The sequence below is a fragment of the Malaclemys terrapin genome, chromosome 13 (assembly GCF_027887155.1).
Source record: "Malaclemys terrapin pileata isolate rMalTer1 chromosome 13, rMalTer1.hap1, whole genome shotgun sequence".
Taxonomy (NCBI): Eukaryota; Metazoa; Chordata; order Testudines; family Emydidae; genus Malaclemys; species Malaclemys terrapin.
In genome coordinates this window covers 37,784,138-37,810,557 of record NC_071517.1, presented here as the reverse complement: position 1 = coordinate 37,810,557, position 26,420 = coordinate 37,784,138, and the positions used below count along the sequence as shown (strand labels likewise).

Sequence of the window (26,420 nt, the reverse complement as noted above, 5' to 3'; positions counted from 1 at the left end):
GGGCGAGTTGGGGTGACTCGGCAAAGAGGAACCGAAGCTGGTGGAAGCCAGTGAGAGGCGCTGGTGCTGTGCGCAGGCTGCTGGTGTGAGGGCTCTGAACCACGGCTGCAAAAGAGAGACACCCAGGATTACAGGGTAGGCGATGACACTGGTCTGGGTTGAACCCCTCAGCATCACAACATCACTGGACCAGTTTGACTGGAGACCACCGCTCTGGTATCACACACAGCACTGGAATTTGCTGACAGCAAAACAAAAGGACAATTTATTTGAAGAGAGACAAGAGATCCAAACAGAAACAAGGGGCAGGATGGAGTCACATGGTCATGTGCAAAACCAAAATCAGAAAGGTCGAACTAGGGCCTACACTCATTAGAAGTTCCCTTTTCTATCTGATAAACTAGATCCTCAACCCAAAGTTCAGTCTGTCTCAGGGTGCGCTAATCCCAGCCTTCCACAAACCACCCTGGAGGACAGTGAGATGAGGATCTGGGAAGGGGACAAGATCCCCCCAGGAGAACTCAGTGACTCAGACGACCACTTTGCTAATGGGGGCTCAGAATCAATAAGATGCTCAGGGTCAGTTTGACCAGGAAGAGTGGGGGAGGGGCAGAGGACATGTGCTAGCTAATCCCCACCACTTCTCCCCCCACAAAAGGCCCTGTGGGAATCAGTTCCTCTCAGTGGTGCTGTCTGAATGCAGAGAGGGCAGGGAGAAGGGGCAGAGGGGGTGAGTGATGAGGCAGTACCTCTCTGCCCCTGTGCTCTCCCTCGCTTCTTATCCCATGATCCCCAAACACTTGATAGCCCCAGCACCCAGCTCCCCCTGCTTCCCAGCTCCACCAGCCCCAACCATTCAATCCCCATCGTCCTGGTGCCTTAACGTTGGATCCCCCAGAGCCCATCGCCCTGGGGGATTTGGGGAGGGGAGGAGTTACCAGCCCCCAGGGACACTCCCTCTGCAGAGAACAGCTCCAGGTCAGTGGGGGAGCCCAGCCTAGGGGCTGGGGAAGTTCAGGGGTGGGGACAGGTGTGTAGAGTGAAGGTGGGGCCTGGCCCAAGTGTCCTTCTCCTAATCTCCATGGCAGGGGGATCCTGGCTGGGAGGGGAAGGGAGAGGGGGGAACTTCAGCCAGGCAGAGGGAGCAGCTGGAGGAGTTTCTTTCTCTCCCTTCCCCTGCCTGTTACCCATCAGCTCAGCAGTCAGGGCTGCAGCAGGGAGGAGGGGCTGCATCATCTCATATAACCCACAGGAAACTTTTCCCCACAATCGAGGCATTTGTGGGGTTTCTCTCCAGTATGGATTTTCTGATGTCTCGTAAGGGTTGATCTCTGAGTGAAACTTTTCCCACAGTCCAGGCATTTGTAGCTTCTCTCTCCTGTATGGATTCTCTGATGTCTAAGAAGGTATGAGCTGTGACAGAAGCTCTTCCCGCACTCCAGGCATTTATGGGGTTTTTCTCCTTTGTGGATCATCTCATGTGAAATCAGATTTGATCGCTGAGTGAAACTCTTCCCACAGTCTAAGCATTTATAGAGTTTCTCTCCTGTGTGGATTTTCTGGTGTGTAGTAAGGGCTGATCGCTGAATGAAGCTTTTCCCACAGTCCAAGCACTTGTGGGGTTTCTCTCCTGTGTGGATTTTCTCATGTGAACTAAGGGTTGATCCGTGAGCGAAACTTTTCCCACAGTCGAGGCATTTGTGAGGTTTATCTCCAGTGTGGATTCTCTGATGTCTGATAAGGATGGATCTCTGCGTGAAACTGTTCCCACAGTTGAGACACTTATAGGGTCTCTCTCCTGTGTGCACTCTCTGATGCGTATTGAGGTGTGAGCTCTGACTGAAGCTTTTCCCGCAGTCCAGACATTTATAAGGTCTCTCTCCTGTGTGGATTCTCCCATGTTTAATAAGCTGTGAGCTGTCACTGAAAGTTTTCCCACAGTCCAAGCACTTATGGTTTTTTTCGCCTGTGTGGATTCTCTGATGAGCGATAAGGTTCGATTTCTGATTGAAGCTTTTCCCACAGTTGAGACATTTATAGGGTTTTTCTTTCTTGGGATTTGTCTGCTGGACTGAGGTTTCCTCGGGATTCTTGCATCCTACCCCATATTCAATGGATTCATCCTCTTTCTTCATTGGGTGGATTCCCAGCTGCCTCTCTGATCTCTGCTGACTCCTCCAAGCTTTTCTCTGTTCCAAGGATTGGGAAAAATTCCCTTCAGCTCTTCTCAAAAAGTTCCCCTGCAGTTCCACTTGCTCGGGATCTACCTGTTGTGGATTCTTCTCCTTGTTCTCACTCATCATGGTCTCATCACCTATTGGGAGAGAGAGAGAATCCAGACAGGAGTCATTCCCTGTGCCGGACAGAACGGGGAGCAGCAAACAGGGGAAAACACAACACGATAACTGTTGGGGAGATGGAGAAATTGGATTCTGCCTCCATATCCCGCCCAACACTCTTAGGCAAGAAAAGTCGGGGAGGAAACTTCATACAGCTAAAGGATGGGTGGGAAGCCATGGGTGATATCTGCAATGATGATACCATACTGGCTGGCTACCTCGAGGAGATTGATAGCAGCCCACCTTTGGGTCTCAGCTTTTTCATTCACTCGCCAGATGGTTTGTGTGTCAGTTTCACCAATTCCTCACCTGTGTGTCTGCCTCTTGGGAGATCCAGGACCCACAGCTCGTCCCCTCGTTCCAGCCGGGTGATCAGGTCAGGTTTGGGAATGGGAAATCCTGCTCGGAGTGGGGGAGTCCATCAGGAAGATGAAGGTGCATGGAGTATTGAGAGAGTACTGGTCACAAAGAACATTCCCTGAGTTTAACCTCCCCCCATGCTAGAATGACCAGACAGCAAATGTGAAAAATCAGGACAGGGGGTGGGGGGTAATAGGAGCCTATATAAGAAAAAGACCCAAAAAATCAGGACTGTACCTATAAAATCAGGACATCTGGTCACCCTACCCCGTGCTGAGCTGGGGGATTGTGGAATCCAAAAGGACGGGAACATGGTCACTGTAATTATGCAGATGTGGAATCTTAAACTGGGACATGGCCACTAAGCCCCCAGGGAGAGGCAGATGTCTGTGCGGGGAGGAGATGTCACAGCTTCACTGGGGGTTTCCAGGATCTGTGCACTCTGGGGGACTGGCTGATGCAGACACAGCTCTGGTGTCAAACCCCCGCCTAGTTCTAAACCTCCAGAGTCCTCTGGCTGGAGCCAGTCCCACCAATGGAGGATCATAGGGGATGGTGAGTGTAAAATAAGAGACACAAGGTGGGTGACGCAATATCTTTTCTTGGGCCATCTCCTGTGGGTGAACATAAGAACAGCCACACTGGGTCAGACCAACGGTCCATCTAGCCCAGTGTCCTGTCTTCCGACAGCAGCCAATGCCAAGTGCTTCAGAGGGAATGAACAGAACAGGTGATCATCAAGTGATCCAAAACAAAATAACAAGCTTCAAAAGCTTCTCTCTTTCACCAACCATATTTGGTCCAATCAAAGGTACTGCCTTCTCCACCTTTTGTCCGTCTATACTGGGATGAACGGGGCCACACCAACAGTACAAACAAGTGATAAATAATACAAACAGGACCATACACTGCTTCTGCCCCTTTGAAAGCTGGATGGATGGGGATGAATTAGCGTGTCCATTAGGTTTATGACTCCCCGATCCCATTGGAGGGGGCATGGAGATGAAAGTCTCTCCACACTAGGTCTATGGACTCTGGGATCCATTCCCCTCTGATCTAACTGAGCAGGGAAGAACTCACCAGATTCAGACACGCAGACCCCACAGTTTCTAATAGCTGAAGGCACAGGAATCCCTTACCCAGCGAGGTCACCATCTCATAGTTCTCCTGCATGACGTCCCTGTAGAGGGCTCTCTGAGTGGGGTCCAACAGCGCCTCCTGTCCCTGGGTGAAATACACAGCCACCTCCTCGAAGGTCACCAGCATCTGAAACAAGAGTCCCCCACTCAGCACCTGTTTCCCCAGCCACTATCTCACTGTTCATTGTGGGGGTGGGGGGAGGGGAGAAAGTCAGTAAAGAGAAAGCTCTGGGAGGGCCAGAGTATGACAATCTAACCCCCACTCTGCTCAGAGCAGCCAGGAGGCTTCAGGGGGTGGGGAAAAAGGTGAGAGCTCCTTGTCCCCCCCAGCACACAGAGCAGGGCAGGGTCTTCTCGTTTACCACAGGCCTGCCAGCCACAGGCTGATGCAGGAAGCAGAGCTCTGAGCCAGGGACAGGGACAGGAATCCCAACAGCTTCCCTTCGTATTTCACAGCAGCCTCTGGCTCCAGGGGGGGTGTTTCCTGTTTCAGAAATCAGGTCCCAAGCTGAATGAGTCCCACCAGCTTTATCACACCCTGTCCTCTCCCCCTCCACAACAAAAGCACCAGCAGCTCTCTGAAAATCCCCTACCTGAGCTGGCTCCATCACAGCCATTTCCCTTCCCTGTCTCCTGGAGCGAAACGTGGATGTGATTCCTCAGCCTGTCAGGGCGAGAGGGGCGATGGGGGAGGTTTCAGAAAGGACTTGAGTCCATTTCACACCCCGATTCCCCCCAGGCTCTCTTCCTGCAGACAGACGCTCTAGACTTTGCCACGTTGGGAATACACTCAGGTTATGTCCACACTACAAGTGTTACAGGCACACTGCTATAGTTCTGTAATGTGGAGACTGCCTTCAGCAATGGAAGGGGTTTGTGCATTGGTGTGGGTAATCCACCTCTCCAATTGGCAGTAGCTCGTTCAATGGAAGAATTATTCTGTCTATCAAGCTGCATCCACAATGGAGGTCAGGTTTAAAACAAATAAAAGGAAGTATTTCTTCACACAACGCCCAGTCAACCTGTGGAACTCTTTTCTAGAGGATGTTGTGAAGGTCAAGACCATAACAGGGTTCAAAAAAGAACTTGGTAAGTTCATGGAGGATAGGTCCATCAACCGTTATTAGCCAGGATGGGCAGGGATGGTGTCCCTAGACGGTGTTTGCCAGAAGCTAGGAATGAGCGACAGGGGATGGATCACTTGATGATTACCTGTTCTGTTCATTCCCTCTGAGGCACCTGGCATTGGCCACTGTTGGAAGACAGGATACTGGGCTAGATGGACCATTGGTCTGACCCAATAGGGTCATTCTTATGTTCAGGTCGACCTAACTAGCTCAGGGCTTAAAACTCTTCCTAGCCCTGAGTGATGCAAAAGATGGATCTGATTGTTAACTGTAGACCAGGTCTTACAACACAGACCTGGCCTCTCCTAGCAGGCCAAACCCACTAACACTTCTAAACTCTCCCAGCAACAGAGCTGTCACAGTTCAGGCCAACTGCTCCTGTATTTCCACTCAGTGGTCCAGCAAGGGCACCGACTGGGCAGCTCCCCAGCTATCGCCTCTTGTGGATGGAGACCCACGTCTCTCTCCCTTCTGACTGGGGTATTTCTCGGCTGTCCCCTGAGTGTGTAAGGAGGCCTGATTTACTCCTCTGCTCTGACATCATACAGTGTAATTCCCCCAGAGATAATTTTCCACACAGCTCTTTCTAGGCTTATTTCATTCTTATGGTAAAAGCACTACAAGAAAAAAAAAACATATTCAAAACAATAAAAGAACCTACATGCATGCTAATAACTTCCCAGAGACCACCCCCTCTCTGCCACAGGAGCTCGGGCAGGAACAGGCCTTCAAAAGTTTCAAAGCCCCACCACAGCATTTCCCTGGGATTTCAGGTTCATCACACTCTTTGCTCAGAATGAGAACCCATGGCTCTGGCCATGCCTGCATTAGTGGGCTTACAGCTGTACCGATGCAGCTGCGCCGCTGTAAGCTCACTTGTGTCACCGCTCTATGCTCTCTCCCAAGCTCTTCCCCAGTGACATCACAATGCCACCTCCGCAAGCAGTGGTAGCTCTATTGGTGGAAGAAGCTCTCCCACCGACACTGCGCTGTGCACGCTGTCACTCATGTCGGCGAAACTTACGTCGCTCGGGGGTGTGTGTGTTTTTTTCACATCACTGGGGCAACGTAAGTTTTGCTGGCATTAAGTGCTAGTGTAGGCAAGAATCACTCATTCGTCCTGTCTGGCTCTTTGAAGAGACCCTGAGCAGGCAATCAGTCAGCGGGTCTCTGCTCAAAGTGCATTTCCCTCACCCCCAAGTATTCCCTAGGAAATCCATCGTACTAGTATTGTTCCCAAAGACCTCTGAAATCCCTAATATCTCCCAGAGATTGCATCAGTCCCATCTTCCACCCAGAGAACTCCCACACAATCCCGCAACAGCACACTAACAGTTGCATTTTTGATACAATGGACTCCCCAGTACTTACACTTCAATCAATACAGATTCATTTAATTCCATAAGGTTTGCCCAGGTTGTTGTCATGTCTGGCACAAGAGTCTCTGAGATGAACACTAGGGAAAGCAGAATCAAAGGAGCCTGACATTGTCCTCAAGGGCGGTGCATCCCCCCAGCAGCACAGGGACCTGGCAGAGACAGGACCTGGCTTGTCCTCTGTCAGCATCTCACTTTGCTCCCAGGAAAGTCGGTCTGCCCAGGGTGATGATGCAGTGGGCAGGTTGGGAGCTGAGAGCCTCTCTCCTCACTACTCCTGCTGCTCCTTTCCATCTCTCCACTCCCCCCTTCTGTCCCCTCCCCTCTGTCTAGGAGAACTGGTGACTGCCCCATTTACATCTGCTCTCCAGTAGAGAGATCAACTACTTCCTCTGCTAGCAGGAGTGTGAGCTTGGGGGTGTCACCGAGGGCAGCAGCTCTGGGACCTGCAGACACTCGCTCTCCCTCTACTACAAACTCACCAGCTGTCCCTGAAAGGGGCCCTTTGTGCAGAGTCACTGTCCTGCCCGGCCCCAGCCCTTTCCCCCGAGTCTCTCCTCACCTGCAGCTCAGGGGCTGGTGTGAGCAGAGCCCAGGGCTGCCCCAGGGGCTGGTTTCACAGGCTGGGCACAGACAGAGGGTTAATGCAGGTCTCTTCCCAGCACAGACCCCGCTTGGGAGCAGCAACTGTTCACTCTGCGCTCCCACATCAAAATGCAGGAGGCAGCAGCGTTTGACCCAGGAAGCTCAACTCCAAGCCTCTAATATCAGGAGCAGAGAGAGAGACACACCCACCGCCTCCTGCTCTCCCTTAGCAATAACCAGAGCCCTCTGGTGACAGCGGCTAATGCCTGACTGAGCCTCCCAGTGCTGGCCCTGGAGCCCCCAGGGACAGGCAGACAGGTGCTGATCTCATCTGCCCATCAGGACTCACACCTCATGCTTGCGAACAGTGAATCGGGTTTGACACTCGCTAAGCTCTAAATCCATAGGATGATGGGGGAGCCGCCACTGTATCTCTCCCCACCCTTCTCGCTGCCCTCCGTTTCTCCCTTCCCCAGCCAGTCTCCTTTTCCTCTCACATTTGCTGCCCATCCTCCCCATCCCCCTTTCTCCCCACCCCCCCCTTTCCTTTGCAATATCCCAACACTCAGAGTTTCCCTCTAGTCCAGCCTTGTTCCCCTGGCTCCCCTGCATCGCCTCATGCTCCATGCAGCGCACCCCCTGACCCCTGCTCCCCCTCCATCCCCCTTTCTTACGTTCTTCTCAGTCATCCCTGTTCTCCCCCCACAACCTCCCTTACTCACACCCCTCCTGCCCCTCTCCAGCCCCCTCCCGGCTCCCACCCTCTTCTGCCCTCCCCCACACCGGGAGCTGGCGGCAGCTTTCCCGGGCCCAGGGCGGGAATCGCAGCCAGCTCCGCTGGGAGCAGCCTGGGGCCAAACCTCCCCCTGCAGCCCGGGGGTGACGAGGGGGGGGCGGGTCTCTCACCTTCCCTCCGAGCGGGGCCCCCTGGGGCAGGGGCCGGGCCAGGCTGGGGGCTCTGCCCTGGGAGAGGCTCCTGGGGAGCAGCGGGAAGGGCCCTGCTGGAGATTCCCCTCTCCCGGCTGCAGCCCGGGCTCCGGGCTCCCAGCACCAGCCGCCGGGGCGCGGGGATCTCGCCAGGAGCCTGGAGCCAGAGTCCCCGCAGCGGCTGCGAGTCACTTCGTGCTGCCGGGCCTGAGCCCAGCGATCGCTCCCCCCAGAGCCGCCTCCCAGCTGCTCCTGGGTCCTAGCGATAAACCCATCGCGCTGCAGCCCCCTGCCCCAGACCCCGCCTCCTGGGCTCCCACCACCCCTGGGCACGGGCAGCTTCTCTCAGCGCTATGCAGGCATCCTGCCTAGAAACCACAGGATCAATGGGGGGACAGAAAGGCCAGGATCCAGGGGAGGGGGGAGAAGAGGGAGGGATGTTTAGGAAGATTGTGGATTGTTCCAGAGAGTTCCCAATAAGGAGTACCCAGGTGTGACATGATAGGGTCCTGGTCCTAGAGAGGGAGCCCAGAGCTGCAGAAGACACATTTCCCAGTGAAACTGACTCCATGTGTGATTCGCTCTGGTGAGAGATTGGACCAGGGATCAGTTGGTCAGATATGGCCTCTTGTCTCCATATCATGCTCCCTAGCTACTAGCCCTGGGCTGGACCTACAAGGTTTAGCCACCCGATGGATGAATCCTATATTAATGACATTGAAGTTATCACTTTGAGGTCTGACAGGGTCTTGTCCCAAGATGAGGCCCAGTATTACTAAAATTACTGTTTGATCAGTTGGGGACCCCAATGTGCACGGTTGCAACACTCACACTATAGGAACACTTCTGTATTTGTAAGAGTTTATTAATACATGTAGATAAGTCCAAAACACTCCAGCACAGTAAAGTAAATAGAGATAACACAGACTGTCCATCTGTCCATCCACATACTCACACCATCCCTTGCAGCACAACCTGAAATGTTAGCCATCATCTTCATCATCACCATCACCTTCATCAGCACCTGCGGCCATCAACCTGGCACCTCCCAAGAGCTACATCTCTCTATCCTCCCGCATGCGGGCTGGGATACAACTTTTATAATATGCATCCGAAGAAGTGGGCTGTAGTCCACGAAAGCTTATGCTCTAATAAATTTGTTAGTCTCTAAGGTGCCACAAGTACTCCTGTTCTTTTATAATATGTTATGCTGACGCTACTCTGTCCCATGCATATTCAATAGGGGGTTCTCCCCTCTTTCTTATGTGTATTTCCACACCCTGCTAGTGTTGGGGTGCTCTTCTCCTATAGGTTAGTATATTAATGATCTCAGCTTATTATCCTATATGTCAATTCATTGCCATGGCCCTCTGGTGGTCAGACATCTGCGGACATTCCCATCCTAAGATATCCCAGAGCTGGTGTTAGCTCACGTTCCTGTGGTTGACTGGTGTCATGGACAAACTTCCCTCTTAAACACCCTCTTCGCAGCTCCCCAAAACTGAGGGGTAGCTGTAGGGCCATTTATCTGTGCCAAAGGTCATAGGCTTCGAGCCTTATGCTAACTGCTGAAGCCAGTGTCTTATAGGTAGGGCCTACCAAATTCATGCTCTATTCAGGTCAATTTCACAGTCACAGGATTTAAAAAAGTGTAAATTTCATGATTTCAGCTATTTAAATCTGAAATTTCAAGTGTTGTAACTGTAGTGGTCCTGACCCAAAAGGGGATTGTGTGTGTGTGTGTGTGGGGGGGGTCACAAGGTTATTGTAGGGGGTCATGGCATTGCCACCCTTACTTCTGCATTGCTGTTGGCGGCAGCGCTGCCTTGAGAGCTGTGCAGCTGGAGAGTGGTGGCTGCTAGCCAGGAGCCCAGCTCTGAAGGCAGTGCCACCGCCAGCAGCAGCACAGAAGGAAGGATGGCCTGGTATGGTATTGCCACTCTTACTTCTGTGCTGTTTTGGTGGGGTGCTGTCTTCAGACCTGGACTCCTGGCCAGCAGCCGCCACTGTCCGGCTGCCCAGCTCTGTAGGCAGTACAGAAGTTAGGGTGGCAATACCACGACCCCCCTACAATAACCTTGCAACCGCTCCCCATGACCCCCTTTCGGACCGGGACCCCGAGTTTGAGGAACGCTGGTCTCCCCCATGAACTCTGTAGAGTATAGGGTAAAAGTACACAAAAGACCAGATTTCATGGTCCATGATGCATTTTTCACAACTGTGAATTAGGTAGGGCCCTACTTATAGGATACAGGCCTGGAGGTTCCTTGCATTACTGCTGAATAAAATAAACACTAAAGCCAGTTCTATGGGCTACAACGGTCTGCTCCCCAAGCCAGGTCAAGGATTGTCACTGCTGTGCCACCAGGTACGTTCAGTTATTTGTAGGGCTAGACTAACCCCTCACATCCACTCCACCTCCAGGGCATCCCCACTGCCCCTCTCTGGGCCAGCGCAACGTTACAAACTGCTGCAGGCACAATTTTCTGCGCAGAGCAATTCCTGACATCTAGCTGGTCTCTTTTGCTGCCCTATTGCAATTTGCTGCCTCTGCCTTTCCCCATCCTCTAGTGCAGGGCTAGGAAGCTGTGATGGAGGGGGACCACGGCCTGTCACATTTTGCTCCCATTTGGAAATCTCTCTGTTAAATTTGGGCACACTAAAAAGAAAGGTATTTTTTCCGATTTGGAGAAGCATGCTGCAGAGTTAAACCTCAGGGCTATTGTATGTAAAACCCGGCATGAAGGCGGACTTCTTAGCATACACACAACGTGCCTAGTGCACAGGCGGTGAGTGAATCCCCACTTCGGGGAGGCTAACACACAGGCCCCACCCCTTCCGCCCATGTCTCCCCCACACACACAATGGCCAGAGCCCCGAGGCCTCCCCCTGTGGCCAGAGGAACCCCACCTGTCCCAGCTGCTCAAGCCACTGGCCAGCCCCCGCACCAGCCCGGGCCACTGGCCTGATCCCTGGGCCGACCTGAGGCGCCCAGGACGGCCCCAGCCCCTGGCTGATGGCGGGCCTGAGCTCCAGGCTTCCGGCTGGTACTGGGCTCCCACCAGCTTCAGGGAAGAGGGGGAGGGAGACAGGGCCTCAGGGTGGAAGATTGGTGGGGCCATGGCCTGGGTTAGGGGAGGCTTAGCCTGCCCCAGCCTTTGATACCTACTGCCCATGGCTGGCACGTGAGCAGGATTCATCACTGAATTTGGTCCGCTGGTTGGATCATTAGCTTCCCTGGCCCGGGCTGGGTACTGACGGGGAGTGAGACATGTACACTGATCCATGCCCCCCATGGAGGTGGTGGGATTTCTTTCTTAGTCTCTTTCCACTGTTGATCAGGCTGTACAGTTTCTAGAGTGAACAGACTTTTAACGTCCACAAAAAATAAGTGTAAAGCATCGAGAACAGGATTTGGAATACTTATGAATCCCTTGTAAACACAAACGATTGGGCAGAATATCTAGCACTGTTCCTCATACAGACTCCCTCTCTCCCCAATCCCCTCCCGACACTGTTACTCGCATCGAACAAGTTGTTAACACCAAATTCTGTACTTTGGCACACGTTAAGTGTCATTTCAGATACATCGTTTTTTCAGCCCTTTTCCTCACTGCTACAAACTGAAGTGCCCTGTCCAGGCTGATTTTAGCTTCAGAATAGCTCCCACATCTTAGTTACCCCCAATGTAAAACAAAACAAAAGGACTCACCTTCTTTAGCAGTGAGGAAAAGGCCCAGGGGCTAGACTGACAAAAGGACTGGAGCATTAAAACGCTCAGGGCAATTCTACGCCACAAAATTAAGGCAACCTACGTTACATCAATGTACAGCCACCACAGTAATTGAATCAATTTTACACGTCCACACTATGTTCCCTGTATCGGCGGTGAGCGTCCGCACCAGGAGCGCTTGCACCGATCCAACTGCCAGCGTGGGGCATTGTGGGATAGTTTCTGAAAGGTGGCAACAGTCGATGTGAGCAATGCAGTGTCTACGCTGACCCTGCGTTGACCTAAGCACTACGGCTCTCACAGAGGTGGAGTTATTAAGTTGGTGTAGCGGGCAAGTTACATCAGTGAGAGCAGGAGTGCTGGAAGCTCCCTAGAAGTTGGAGGGCAACTGGTGCCCAAACCATGACCACACCCCCGCTCTGCCCCTTCCCCCACAGCCCCGGCCCTGCCACACCTTCCCCCCCCCCCCAGGTCTTGCCCTTGCTCTGCCTCTTCCCCTGAGGCCCCGCCCCCCACTGGGAATGGGCGACAGGGGATGGATCACTGGAAGATTACCTGTTCTGTCCATTCCCTCTGGGGCACCTGGCGTTGGCCACTGTCAGAAGACAGGATACTGGGCTAGATGGACCTTTGGTCTGACCCAGTATGGCCATTCTTATGTGAACAACTCATGCTTTCTGGATCCTAATGTTGTTCCACTGATTTTCTAGGTGCCTAAAAGTTAGGCATTGCAACACGGAAATCCCTTTGTCCATCCAGCCCTCAGTGGCTGCCACAACCCAGGTCTTGATCTATGGACAATTGCAGACCTGGTTGAAGCAGAGGGGTCTAGTGCCCAGATGCCAGAAAGGCCCCATTTCTGCTTATAGTTTTCTGATGTTCACCAAAATATCACCAGCCATCTCCTGCTGGCTGCTTCCAACATCCCCTGAAACACGTGATTTGATCAGATGCAGCAATCGAAAGTTATTGCATTACCTCCGAACACACAAAGGCCATCGATCTGAGTGTAGGACCTGACGTGGCTTGGAGGAAAATAAATGAAAACCATACCTCGCTCTTAGAGAGTGCTTTGCATCCGTAGATCTCAAAGTACTTCACAACACAGATTATTGCTCCTCTCCACAATTCAATTCAGGTTAAAAGAAAAAGATCCTTCCCCAGGCTCATTGACCCTCCTTCCCCAGGAGAAAGTGAATGGAACAGGACAGCCAGAGGGGGTTTACCCTACGGATGATGGATTTTCACCACAGACCCACAGAAGAGTCTGAAAATCCAGAGTTGGCAGCTCTGGTCTGCAGTCTCCTGTGGTGAAGGCTGGAGAAATAACATCTCAGAGAAACAGCTGCTGGGATCATTTTTCCCATTATTCAAGACAAGGGCCGCAGGGAGTTTGAGAAGCTAAATTCTACTTTATTCTTAGCCAGCAAGAAATACAAGTTAACCATCCCCTCTCCCCACCTAGCACCAGCTCACAAATACACATTTCTGCCCCAGGCCAGCACATGGATTCTCCCAGCATCTGCAGGCAGCAGGGAAAGAGGAACAAGTTAAAGCTGGTGGAAAAGTGCAGACAATTCACGAGAGACGCTGGGACCCAGTCACAAAAGAGCAGGAAACCCAGGGAGCTCAGGTTAGAAGATGGATGCAGTGTGGGGTGAGTGGAGCACAGAATGTCTCTCATCCGCACAGAGGAAATGGATGTTGGGGGAGTGACAAGCTGGGCTGCCAGGAATCACTTCTGCCTCTTGGTGACAGAGGTTCGCCTGGCTTCAGGGCTGGCAAGGCCAGTTCATTTCCCTGGCTTCCTTCTCGCCTCTGCCCAGATTCCGCCTCTCTGCAAACAGGAGATGGTCCCCCACTCCGTGGATCATTCCTCTAGGGGCATCATTCAAAGTCATTTAGAATTCAGGGACTCACAGGACAATTCCTGTCTCTCTCTGGCCCCAGTACAGTGAGTTCACAGTTCTCACCCTCATCTGTCTGGCTCTGAAGAGCAAACCCTGCTCTCCTCCTCCTGACTGCATCTCATATCTCTGCAGGGATCAGACCGTAACTTCCTTCTTCTTTCAGTCTCCATCCCTTGGAGTGTAAATCTGGCCCTCACCCTCAGTGTGTGTGCTGATAGATATTGATCGTTTTCAATTTTCAAACCACATTGAAATCTTTAGCGGGAAGGGTAGAAAAGGGTGAAAAAAATACATAAGGACTATTCTGACAAATGATCAATTTTTTGTGAAGTCTCCAATACATCAGAGCTACATCCTGTCAAAGTAAACTAATATCAAAGTACATGACCAAACAGCCTTCACCAAGGAGAGAAAAACCCCACAATCCAGGGTGGGCTATAAAACACTTTCACGTGTTCATAAAGTGAAATCCCAGAGAATCTTCAAATTCAAAATAAGGAAAATAAATTGACCCATTTTCTTCTGATCTGGCTAAACCTGCTTTACTCAGCACGTCCTTATTTGATTGTGTAATTTACAAAAGTTTTTGCATTACCCTAACAAGAGCAAGGAAAGGGAGGGGAGAACCTTCCCATGGACAAATGATCTGGATTTAGCTGGGAAATCCCAGAAGTCATTTTACCAATAAAGGGAAACAGGGATTGAAGCTCAGAAATCTCCCGGTGTGCTTTGGGCTTCATTTGAATTCCCCCTCCAGGTCTGCAACACCTTTTTCTCCGGCTCTCAGGAGTCTGATTTAGGATGAAAGCAATGAATGTGCCATTCCTGCAGAGCAAAGGCCACTGTGGCGAGTGACACTTCGGGAGGCGGAGGGATAGAATAGGGAGAGGATAAAACTCTCCAAAGCTCGGACAGAGGCTGCTGTGTCAAAGATGGAGCGTGACAGTGATGGGGGAAGGAGGGAATCCCTCGGACTCACCCCATCGCTCGCAAAGAACATAGCAGCTAAAACACCACATTTCACTGTCCCTGCTCCAGCTTTTTTAAAATAAATGTAATTCTGGTATAGAAGGGAGAAAATGGGGGCGTGGGGAAACCCACACTGGAGCAATGTGAGAATCTGGGAATGAGACAATTTATCCCCAAAGGGAGAACTCCCGACTAGAACAATCACTCTGCTAATGGGGTGATGCAATAAGATGCTCAAGGTTAGTCTAGACTAGGAAAAGTGGGGGAGGGTCAGAGGAGACCAGCTGGCTGATCCCGACTGCTTTTCCTACCATAGACAGATGCTCAGAGGCTGATGCTGCGGAGGCAGAGGTGGGATCTCCAGGCCTCCCACAAAGGGCCCCGTGGGAATCAGCCCCTCTCAGTGGTGCTGTCTGAATGCAGAGGGGGCAGGGAGAGGGGGCAGAGGGGGTGAGTGATGAGGCAGCACCTCTCTGCCCCTGTGCTCTCCCTCGCCTCTACACTCGATAGCCCCAGTACCCAGCTCCCCCTGCTTCCCAGCTCCCCCAGCCCCAACCATTCAATCCCCAGTTTCCTCCCCATAACCCATCACCTGGTCCCTTAATGGTTGATCCCCCAGAGCCCAGCGTCCTGGGGGATTTGGGGAGGGGAGGAGTTACCAGCCCCCAGGGACACTCCCCCTGCAGGGGACAGTTCCAGGTAAGTGAGGGAGCCCAGTCCAGGAGCTGGTGGAAGATGGGGGGTGGGGACAGGTGTGTAGAGTGAAGGTGTGGCCTGGCCCAAGTGTCCTTCTCCTCATCTCCATGGCAGGGGGATCCCAGCTGGGAGGGGAAGGGAGAGGGGGGAACTTCAGCCAGGCAGAGGGAGCAGTTGGAGGAGTTTCTCTCTCTCCCTTCCCCCACCAGTGGCCCATCAGCTCAGCAGCCGGGGCGGGAGGAGGGGCTGATGGGGGCTTCTCCTCCTCTGCCTGGGGTTTGCTGAGACCAGGCAGAGCCAGAGGGTCACAGACCAGCTGGTACTCTGCTGCTGCTGGATCCTCACCTCAGCGATGGGCAGCTGGATCCTTGGGAGCCAAATGCCCCTGATGTGTGTGGGAACAAGGAAATGGGTTTGTCACCATGGCCGGCCCCAGTCAGGGCACTCAGAGAATTTCCCTGCTGTGTGGAGGAGTCTCTGATGTCCAACATGGAATTAGTTAGACGTAGATGTCTTCAGCTTTCAAAATGCTCCAACAGGACTCTTCTGTGTGTGCATTTGATGATGCTTGCTACCGTAGGAGCACCAATTGAAGCTTCCCCCACATTAAAGGTCTTTCTCTCTCTCATGAATTATCTGATGTGTAATCATGTCTGAGCTCTGAATCTTTTCCCACAGTCGAGTTATTTCCCACCCTTGTGCATTTGCTGATGTTTCGTAAGGTTTCATCCGCAACTGAAGCTTTTCCCACAGTCCAAGCATTTATGGGGTTTCTATCCCGTGTGGGTTCCCTGATGTGTAACAATGGCTTATCTTTCATTCAATCTCTTCCCACGCTCGAGTTACTCATAGGGTCTGTCCCGCGTATGGACTCTCCCATGCTTAATAAGTGTTGAGCTCTCGCTAAAACTTTTCCCACACACTAGGCATGTATGGGGTCTCTCTCCCGTATGGATTCTCCAGTGTTTCGTCAGGCTTGAGCTCTGGCTGAAGCTTTTCCCACAGTCCGAACACGTGTAGGGTTTTTCTCCCGTGTGGTTTCTCTGATGTGTAATCAGATTGGTTTTCACCTTGAAACTTTTCCCACAGTCAAGGCATTTATAGGGTGTCTCTCCTGTGTGGATTCTCCGATGATTGGTAAGGCTGGCGCTCTGACTAAAGCTTTTCCCGCAGTCCAAGCATTTATAGGGTTTTTCTCCCGTGTGCAGTCTCTGATGTGTAATAAGGTTTGTTCTCACACTGAATCTTTTCCCGCAGTCGAGGCATTCATAGGGTCTCTCTCCTGTGTGGATTCTCCGATGTTTAGTGAGGCTTGAACTCTGATGGAAGCTTTTCCCGCACTCCCAGCATTTATAGGGCTTCTCTCCTGTGTGGTTTCTCTGATGCGTAATAAGGTTGGTTCTCACACTGAAGCTTTTCCCACATTCGAGGCATTTATAGAGTTTCTCCTCCTTGGGATTTGTCTGCTGGGCTGCAGTTTCCTTAGGATCTGTGCATCCTGCCCCACGTTCAATGGATTCATCCCCTTTCTTCCTTGGGTGGTTTCCCAGCTGCTTCTCTGACCTGTGCCAATTTCCCCAGGCTTCCCCCTGTTCCAAGAACTGGGAAAAATTCCCATCAGCTGTTTTAATAACGGTCCCCAGGGGTTCCATTTGCTCAGAACCTTCAGATTGACGATTCTCCTCTTCGTTCTCACTCACTGTCTCATCGCCTGCCGGGAGAGAGAGAATCCAGACAAGAGTCACTGCTGTTTCCCTTTCTTCTCAACACTGGGAAACACAACACAGTCACTGTTGGGGAGATGGAGACATTGGATTCTGCCTCCACATCCCAACCAAACGCTCCCAGAGAAGTAAAGTCAGGGAGGAAATTCCCGACAGCTAACAGGATGGGTGAGAAGCCATGACTGATATTTGCCTTCATGATATGACACCCGCTGACTGCAGCCCTCACCTGGGTGAGACGGGGCAGAACTGAGGGCTCTCGTCACAGCACTTTTTTGGGAGTCCCAGCTTTTTCCTTCATTTGTCAGATAGTTTCTGTGTCAGTTTCCCTGACTCCTCACCTGTGCGGGTGCCTCTCTGGGTCTCCCTTTCCTCAGAGGCCTGGAGATCCGGGACCCACGGCTCTTCCCCTTGTTCCAGCCGGGAGATCAGATCAGGTTTGGGAACGGCAAATCCTGCTCAGCGAATGAAATCAGACAAGATCAGGTGCATGGAGCATTGGTAGAGGATCTGTCACAAAGAACATTCCCTGATTTTAAGCTGGCCCCATGCCCTGCAGGGGAATGTGGAATCTGAACAGATGGGAACAGGGTCACTGAGCCCCTGGGGTAGGAGAGATTTGTCAGAAACCCAGTAGGAACATTCAGCATCTGTGGGGCTGGGGGAGGGGGGAAAGGCATGGGGGGGGGGGGGGACACTTGCTAACACAGCAACAGCTCTGGTGTTAAATTCCTGCCAATTTCTCAACCTTCAGAGCCCTCCCCACAGATGGAGCAAGTCCTAGGAAGAAAAGAGAACAGGGTGTAAGGGAAAGCTAATGCAGAGAGGAAAATGCACTGCTTCTGCTCCCTTGAAAGCAGGAGGAATGGGGATGAATTAGCATGTCCATTACATTTATGACTCCCTGATTTGACTGCAGGGGGTATGGAGACAGAAGTCTCTTTCAGAATGGATGTGTGGACTATGCAACCCACTCTCTTCAAATCTAACTGACCAGGGAAGAACCTGACCAGAGTCAGACATGCAGACCCCACAGCTTCTAATAACCAAGGGGATGGGAATCCCTTACCCAGCGAGGTCACCGTCTCATAGTTCTCCTGCATGACGTCCCTGTAGAGGGCTCTCTGAGAGGGGTCCAGCAGAGCCCCCTGCGCCTGGGTGAAATACACAGCCACCTCCTCGAAGGTCACCAGCATCTGAAACAACAAGAGTCCCCCACTCAGCCCCTGCTGCCCCAGCCACAATCTCACTAGTCATGGGGGAGGAGGCCCAGAGAAACAGAATCCCACCCCCACCCCACTCAGAGCAGCCAGGAGGCTTCAGGGGGTGGGGAGAAGGTGAGAGCTCCTTGTCCCCCACAGCAGATGGAGCAGGGCAGGGTCTTCTCATTTCCCACACGCCTGCCAGCCACAAGCTGATACGGGAAGCAGAGCTCTGAGCAGGGGACAGGGACAGGAATCCCAACAGCTTCCCTTCGTATTTCACAGCAGCCTCTGGCCAGTGGGTTCAGACTCCAGCACTGGGAGTGTGGTCAGTTTCCCCAGCCCTGCCCAGGGGGGTGTTTCCTGGTTCAGAAATGGGGGAATGTCTCCACACACCCTGGCCAATGGGCCTGTTCAGAAAATCAGGCTCCAAGTTAAACGTGTCCCAGCCGGTTTTTCACACACTGTCCCCTCCCTGCCTCACCCTGTGTGTTTCCTGCACCTCCTCCTCCATAACAACCCCCTTGCAGTTCCCTGAAATTTCCCTACTTGAACTTGCTCCATCACAGCCATTTCCCTTCCCTCTCCCGTGGGAATACGTGACAATTTGAAGTGCAATGTGGATGTTGTTAGCCAATACATATATGCTAGGAATAATTTCAATAAAGACCCAGAAGGTATCTTCACTGAATCTATTACACCCTCCCCATAATTCTGTTCACCCATGTCAAGTAGCCCAGAAAACTTTGCGTTAGCTGAAGTACTTGGAAAACTGTCAAAAGTAGGACCTTTGAAAATTTTACAATAGCAACAGGTAGGAAGTCATTCTCACAGGTCTATACTAGAATGTCTCAAGGGAAGAGGACAAGACATATAATGGTTTTACCTACAAACCTAGGAGATGCCTTCACGCCGTGTGGCACTTGGAAATCATGAGATAAAGGGTCCACCGTGGTACCAGAAAAAACAAGGTAAAAAGCCGATTGGTTCAATCTCATTTCAGATGACGTACAGCAGCAGTTCCCAACCAGGGGGCCGCAAGTAGGTTTCAGGGGGGCCAACAAGCAGGGACTCACTGGGGCCCAGGGCGGAAAGCCAAAGCTGTGCTGCGTGGTGCTGAAACCTGGGGCCCCAAGACCCGCCACCAAGCGCTGAAGCCAAAGCCTGAACTACTTAACTTTGCAGGGGCCCCTCTGGTGTGGGACTCCAGGTAATTTCCTGGCTTGCTACCCACTAGCGCCGGCCCTGGCTTTTATATGTAGAAAAACAGTAGTTGTGGCACAGGTTGGCTGTGGTATTTTTATAACATGGGAGGGGCTCAGAAAGAGAAAGGTTGAGAACCCAATGTACAGTGTACAGTTACCTGTACATATGTATAAAGAGATGGCATTAGAGTTGTCACTTTGCACACCTTGTGTGTAAGGTGAACGTAACAACGCTGCATGTGACGACTTCCCGGAGACTGGTATTGTACAGAACACTTTTTTTCCTGTACTATATTATCATTGGCTTAGAGCAACCAACCTGACTGGTCTTGGTTATTTGATCTCTTGCATACATTTCAGAACGAACCAAAGGGCGGTCAAGCAATTGACACAATTGTACAATTGACTCTGAGCCAAACACTAAAAAAAAAAAAAATCAGAAACAGAGAAGCCACTTTGGTGGATTCACTGATTTTATCGCCAAGGCAGTGGGTCCCCCCAGCAGAGTGGTGACTCAACAGACACACAAACTGGTTTTTCCTCTCTTTCCTCCTTACCACAGTCTCTGGGAAGTCAATCGCAGCAATTCAAAGCAGTACCAGACCCTGCCAAAACAACAGATGCAAAACCTGCAGCCATATCTCCACTGCTACAGTGATCCACATCTCCCTGCAACACAGCTTTCAAGATCCATGGGTCCTACAAATGCCTATCACAACATGGGGTGCACCTTATCCAGTGTGTAAATGCTCCAATAACAACTATGTGGGTGAAAGCAGACAATCACTACACTCTCGAACGAACTCACAGTAAAAAGTGATAAAAGACAAAAACACCCTTACACCAGTGGGTGAAAACTTGTCACAGAGTGATCACTCCATATCTGACCTCTCAGCCCTCATCCTCAACGGAAATCTGCACAACATCTTCAAAAGATACCTGGGAGCTTAAATTCATAACTCCACTAGACACTAAAAATCACAGTCTTCATAAAGACACTGGATTATTGGCTGATTACAATAATCTGCAACCCACTAACTCCCCCTTTTTTGTCCTGTGACTGCAGAGTTGTTAACAGGACACTTCACCTTGAATGGTCCCTTAGACTAAAAATAATTGACTACCCTTGGTCAAGGTCCAAATTTCTTGGTCAAGGTACAGTCAAGGTCTGGACTGCAGAGAAAATAATAAAAATAAGAAGAATGCTGGTGGATTTCAGGGTCTGTTCAAAAGTGTCCAGTGGTCTGGATTTGGCCTGCAGTTCGCCGACTGACTACCCCTGCCTTAGACTGTGTGTTGCCTACTTACGGTAAACAATCTGTTCCATCTTGTATTTAGCTGTGACGCTCCAAGTACCTTTCCCAGCCCTGCAGAAGAGCTGTGTGGCTCAAAAGCATGTCTCTCTCACCCACAGAAATTGCTTCAATACACGATATTACCTCACCGACCTTGTCTCCACAGGGTGATGCAGGGAATGGATCTAGGCAGATTTGGGACCTGGAAACCTCCCTCCTTGTTCCTACTGACTTATTCACTGTCTCCACCCCTCTCTCCCATCCCCTCTGCCTGGGAAAACTGGTTACTGGCCCATGTACATGGGTGTTTCCTCTCCAGTAGAGATCTGGTTACTGCAACTGCTAACTGGCTGTGTCACTGAGAGCAGCAGCTCTGGGACCCGCAGACACATAGGGAGCCCTCTCCCCCTTCAGTACAAACTCACCAGCAGGTCCCTGAAAGGGGTCCTTTGTGCAAGTCACTTTCCTGCCCGGCCCCAGCCCTTTCCCCCGGGTCTCCCCATCACCTGCAGGCTGTGGCTCAGTGGCTGGTGTGGGCAAAGCCTGGGGCTGCCCCAGGGGCTGGTTCCAGGCACGATGAAAGTCCCTACCAGTGCTGGGCACAGAGGGGGATTAATAAAGGTCTGTGCCTGGCACGGCCCCAGCTGGGGAGCAGCAGTTTCACAGGCTGGGCTCTCAGGTAGAGGAGGCAGCAGCATCTGACCCAAGCAGCTCAATTCAAGGGCTCTGACATCAGGAACAGAGAGAGACACACACCAGCCTCCTCCTCCTCCTCTCCCTCAGCCAGAACAGGAGCCCTCTAATGTCAGCAGCTAGTGCCTGAGCCTCGCTGTCCTGCCCCTGCAGCCCCCAGGGGCAGGTAGAGGCTGATCCCATTGACCCATCCGCACTCACCCCCTGCCAGAGCCAGCAGTGATTCTGGTCTGACACTGGTGTGACTGAAATCTGAATCCTCCAGGGAAATCAGACCAGGGCCTGGGCAGCCCCCAACACTGTGGAGACACAGAACCCACCAGTATGGGTGTGTCTGAAAATAATACACTGGGAGCAGGAGGGAGAGGGATCTGGATATTTGCCTTGTAGCTTCTGAGCCCCTGCCCCCCAAGCCCCACTGCTGGTTTGACCGGTTCTAGGGGAAAAAATTCCTCTCTGGCTGCTGGGCAGGGCAGCCCCTCCCCATCTCCTGCCCCATGGGGTGGGGGAGCTGCCTTGTGTCTCTCCTCTCTCTTCTCCCTGCCCCCTGTCTGCCCCCCTACACACCTGTCCGCTTTCCTTCTCAGTATCCCCCCACCCAGAGCTTCCCTCTATTCCAGCCAGCAGTGCAAGAAAATGCTCCCTGGGGGAGTTTGCTACCTAGAGTGTACTGAGCATGCTCAGTGACATCTGCTGAAGCCACTGCCCTTCACCCTGCCCTTACTTGGCATAAAGATTCTGGGGACTGCTTTTTACAGGGGTTAGAAAAAGTCCTACTACAGACAGGAGTTTCTCGCAGTACCAACAGCTTTCCCGGGCCCAGGGCGGGAATCGCAGCCAGCTCCGCGGGGAGCAGCCTGGGGCCAAACCTCCCCCTGCAGCCCGGGGGTGACGGGGACACCGCTCCCTGGGCGGGGTCTCTTACCTTCCCTCCGAGCGGGGCCCCCTGGGGCAGGGGCCGGGAAGGGGCCTGGCCGGGCTGGGGGCTCTGCCCTGGGAGAGGCTCCTGGGGAGCAGCGGGAAGGGCCCTGCTGGAGATTCCCCTCTCCCGGCTGCAGCCCGGGCTCCGGGCTCCGGGCTCCCAGCACCAGCCGCCGGGGCTCGGGGATCTCGCCAGGAGCCTGGAGCCAGAGTCCCCGCAGCGGCTGCGAGTCACTTCCTGCTGCCGGGCCTGAGCCCAGCGATCGCTCCCCCCAGAGCCGCCTCCCAGCTGCTCCTGGGTCCTAGCGATCAACCCATCGCGCTGCAGCCCCCTGCCCCAGACCCTGCCTCCTGGGGCCCCACCGCCCCTGGGCACGGGCAGCTCCTCCCAGCGCTATGTAGGCATCCTGCCTAGAAACCACAGGGTCGATGGGGACAGAAAGGAAGGGGGCAGATCCCAGGGAAGGGGGGTTTCTATGGAGACTTCACTGGGCATTGTTCCAGAGAGTCCCCCATATCATCAGGGACACAGGAGTGATGGATCCTGCCCAGTCCTAGAGAGGCTGTCCAGGCCACGTTGCTCGGTCACACTGTCTCTGTGTGTGATTCGCTCTGGTACAAAACTGGTACACGGAGCCAGGGCCGGCTTTAGTAAGTGCGGGGCCCAATTCGAATACCCGGCGGCGGTCCGGGTCTTCGGCGGCAAGTCCTTCACACGCTCCGGGTCTTCCGTGGCACAGAAGGACCCGCCGCTGAAATGCCCCCAAAGACCCGGACCGCCGCCGGGTGAGTAAAAAAATTAAAAAGGCGCCTAAGTTAGGCGTTCTTCTTTAGGGCGCAGGGACCTCTTAGGCACGAGGCCCGATTCAGGGGAATCGGGGGAATTGGCCTAAAGACGGCCTGCAGGGAGCCCTTTGCCAGAGCTGGTCTCTTGTCTCCACTCCCCCATCCACGGCTACCAGCCCTGGGCCGGAGGTGTCAGTGCCATGGCAACAGGTTTATTCAGTGATTTGTAGGCCCAGATTCACCCATCCCTAGGGCTCTAGGCAACCCCCCTCATGTCTGCCCCCCGCCTCCAGGAATTGTTTGGTTTCAGCTTTGAAATCTATCGGGCATCCTGGCAAATTCATATATTGACTCCTTTCCATGCGTACAGCTCTGCTCACTGCCCCCGCCCTGAGCACTGGCTCCACACTCCCATAGAAAAGGGCATAAGCATGGGAAGTAGGGGCCACTCCCCAACCCCATGGGCTCCGCCAGCTCCCGGGGTCCAGGCCACCGGCCCTGGGGGATCCACTGCGAACCTCTGGGGTTCCACAGTCACCCAGGGTCCCACCGCTGCCCGGGGCTCTACAGCTACCCTTAGCTATGGTCCCAGCGTGGGGCGGTGAGGGGAACAGACAGGGTAAGGGGGGTACACCTCAGCACTCGCACCCTAAAAGTTGTTCCAGCACCACTGGGAAATGGGCCACACAAAACTTATTCCACCCAGACTCAGGTCAAATGAGTGCTTAGGTTTTTCCTTTGCTACTTCCATTGGTATCCAATAAATGGCATTGGTGTATCATGAATTTCCTCAATCCTTTTTTTATCAGCAGCTTTACACATTTGATTCATTTCAGGAATTGTATTTCATCATTAGCCCCTCCTATCGATTGGGACACCCCCTTTTAAGCAATTCTCTTAATATCCCAAAGTTATACCCTGGTTTATATCTTTTTACATTTCTTCTTCCTTGTGCCAGACGATTCCTAGAGTGCAACGTTTACAGTGAAAACCAACAAAACCTTTATAACCTTCTAAATTTGGAGGACACACTCCATACATTCTTTGATTGTACATAAGCATTTCATCTTATTTAGGACGTACAACAGAACAAGATTCAGAGTAGCAGCCGTGTTAGTCTGTATCCGCAAAAAGAAGAACAGGAGTACTTGTGGCACCTTAGAGACTAACAAATTTATTAGAGCATAAGCTTTCGTGGACTACAGCCCACTTCTTCGGGTGCATAAATTTGTTAGTCTCTAAGATGCCACAAGTACTCATGTTCTTCTTTTAACAGAACAAGAGACATTTTCCACATACGGAAGGATGTCGATCTGATTCACAATCACAACACAAACAAAGGTGCGGATTTTAATTTCGGGGGAAAGAGATGATTCATAGTCTATTTGATTTAGGAAAATGATGTATAGTTTATACTTTCGGGTGAAAACACTTTGCGTAGGCAAGCAGGGTGTGACCGTAGCTTGGTAAATTGGAGTTCCTTTTAGCTAGGTTGGGAGGGAGAAAGAGGTTTATACAGAAGCAAATTATGAAATATTCTTGTCTAGGAGATTAACAATAGTCTCGTTTAGATATTTCAGTTTCTATTTCTGGGGAGAGGAACTCCCAACCTTGGCTGATCTATGAGTTCTTAGACAAGATGTCTCATATAATATGAACCATTTTCTTATTGTCTTTTCTTCTTGGGTGCATCCTATTTTGGGATAAACAGAGGTGGACAACTTTTCTAATTTTGGGGAGCCAGAAAGAATCTAGCTATTAATCTATTTAGTAGCTATTAATCGTTCAAAGGCATATCTGTTCCCTACATCCATCACCGAGCCAAGGGTGAAAGCTAAAAGCCAGAGTCAATGGATGAGCTGGAAGCATGGTCAGGAAGCAGAGGCAGGGGTTGCAATGAAGACAGGAACTAGACAAATTGGAGATTCAACAAGGACAAGTGGCTAAGTGGCAGTTCTGCAGATAAGGATCTGGGGATTAAAGTGGATGAGAAGCTGGATATGAGTCAACAGTGTGCCCTTGTTGCCAAGAAGGCTAACGGCATATTGGGCTGCATTAGTTGGAGCATTGCCAGCAGATCGAGGGATTGATCATTCCCCCTCTATTCGGCATTGGTGAGGCCACATCTGGAGTACTGCGTCCAGGTCCCCTGCCCCAGAAAGGATGTGCACAAATTGGAGAGAGCCAGTGAAGGACAACAAAAATGATTAGGGGGCTGGGGCACATGACTTACGAGGAGAGGCTGAGGGAACTGGGCTTATTTGGTCTGCAGAAGAGAAGAGTGAGGGGGGATTTGATAGCTGCCTTTTGTGATGGGTTCTCTCCTGGGGACCCCCTTGGGACTGTCACTTGATGCACTGAGATACCACTGAGCCTAACCCTTCTTCCAGCCTGGGCACCCCTTGCCTCTGTCTGCTGAGCCAGACCCTCCAGGCCTCCTCCAGCACAGACAGAGAGATACGGCCACACCCCTCTGCAGAATACAGACACTAAAATCCACTCATCTCTGGGGTGACTCAATTAAATGGACTTACCTCGGCACCCCAGTGCACAGCCCCAATGGGACCTGAACCCCAAATAAATCCATCATACACTGTATAAAGTTTGATACAGTATAAGTTCACATTATTCACCCTCTTTCTCGAGGTAGAGAGAGATATGCACAGACTGTTGACTCCCCAGGTAACAATTACTTACACTGGGTTTATTAATAAACAAAAGTGATTTGATTAAGTATAAAAGGTAGGATTTAAGTCAGGGGCGGGCAAACTTTTTGGCCTGAGGGCCACACTGGGGTTGCAAACTATATGGAGGGCTGGGTAGGGAAGGCTGTGCCTCCCCAGACAGGATCCCCGTCCCCTATCCACTCCCTCCCACTTCCTGCCCCCTGACTGACCCCCTCAGAATCCCCGACCCATCCAACCCCCCTTGCTCCTTGTCCCCTGACCACCCTCTCCCCTAACAGTCCCCCTGGGACCTCACCCCCTATCCAACATCCCCTTCTCCCTGTCCTCTGACTGCCCCGACCCCTATCCACACCCACGCCCCCTGACAGGCCCCTGGGACTCCCACGCCTATCCAACCCGCCCTGTTCCCCGTCCCCTGACCCCTCCCCGAACCTCCACCCCATCCAACCTCCCCCCACTCCCTGTTCCCTGACTGCCCCGACCAGTGCCACGCCACGCTGCCAAAACACAAACAACCCATCCCCCCAAGCGCCGCCCGGCCGAAACAAAAACAACAACAACAAAAAACCCGAGCGCCACCCACCACCCAAGATTGGCCGCCCCTTACAAGGTGCCGCCCCAAGCACGTGCTTGGTCGGCTGGTGCCTGGAGCCGGCCCTGCCTATCCAGTCCCCCTGCTCCCCATCCCCTGACCACCACCCCAGAACCTCCACCCTATCCAATTGACCCCTGCTGTCTGTCCCCTG

General features: G+C 52.3%; 1 pseudogene; it reads right to left on the bottom strand.

The window, feature by feature from the left end:
- Positions 1-247: 247 nt before the first annotated feature.
- On the bottom strand, positions 248-22,171 carry LOC128847361 (zinc finger protein 250-like; annotated as a pseudogene).
- Between the last annotated feature and the right edge of the window lie 4,249 nt (positions 22,172-26,420).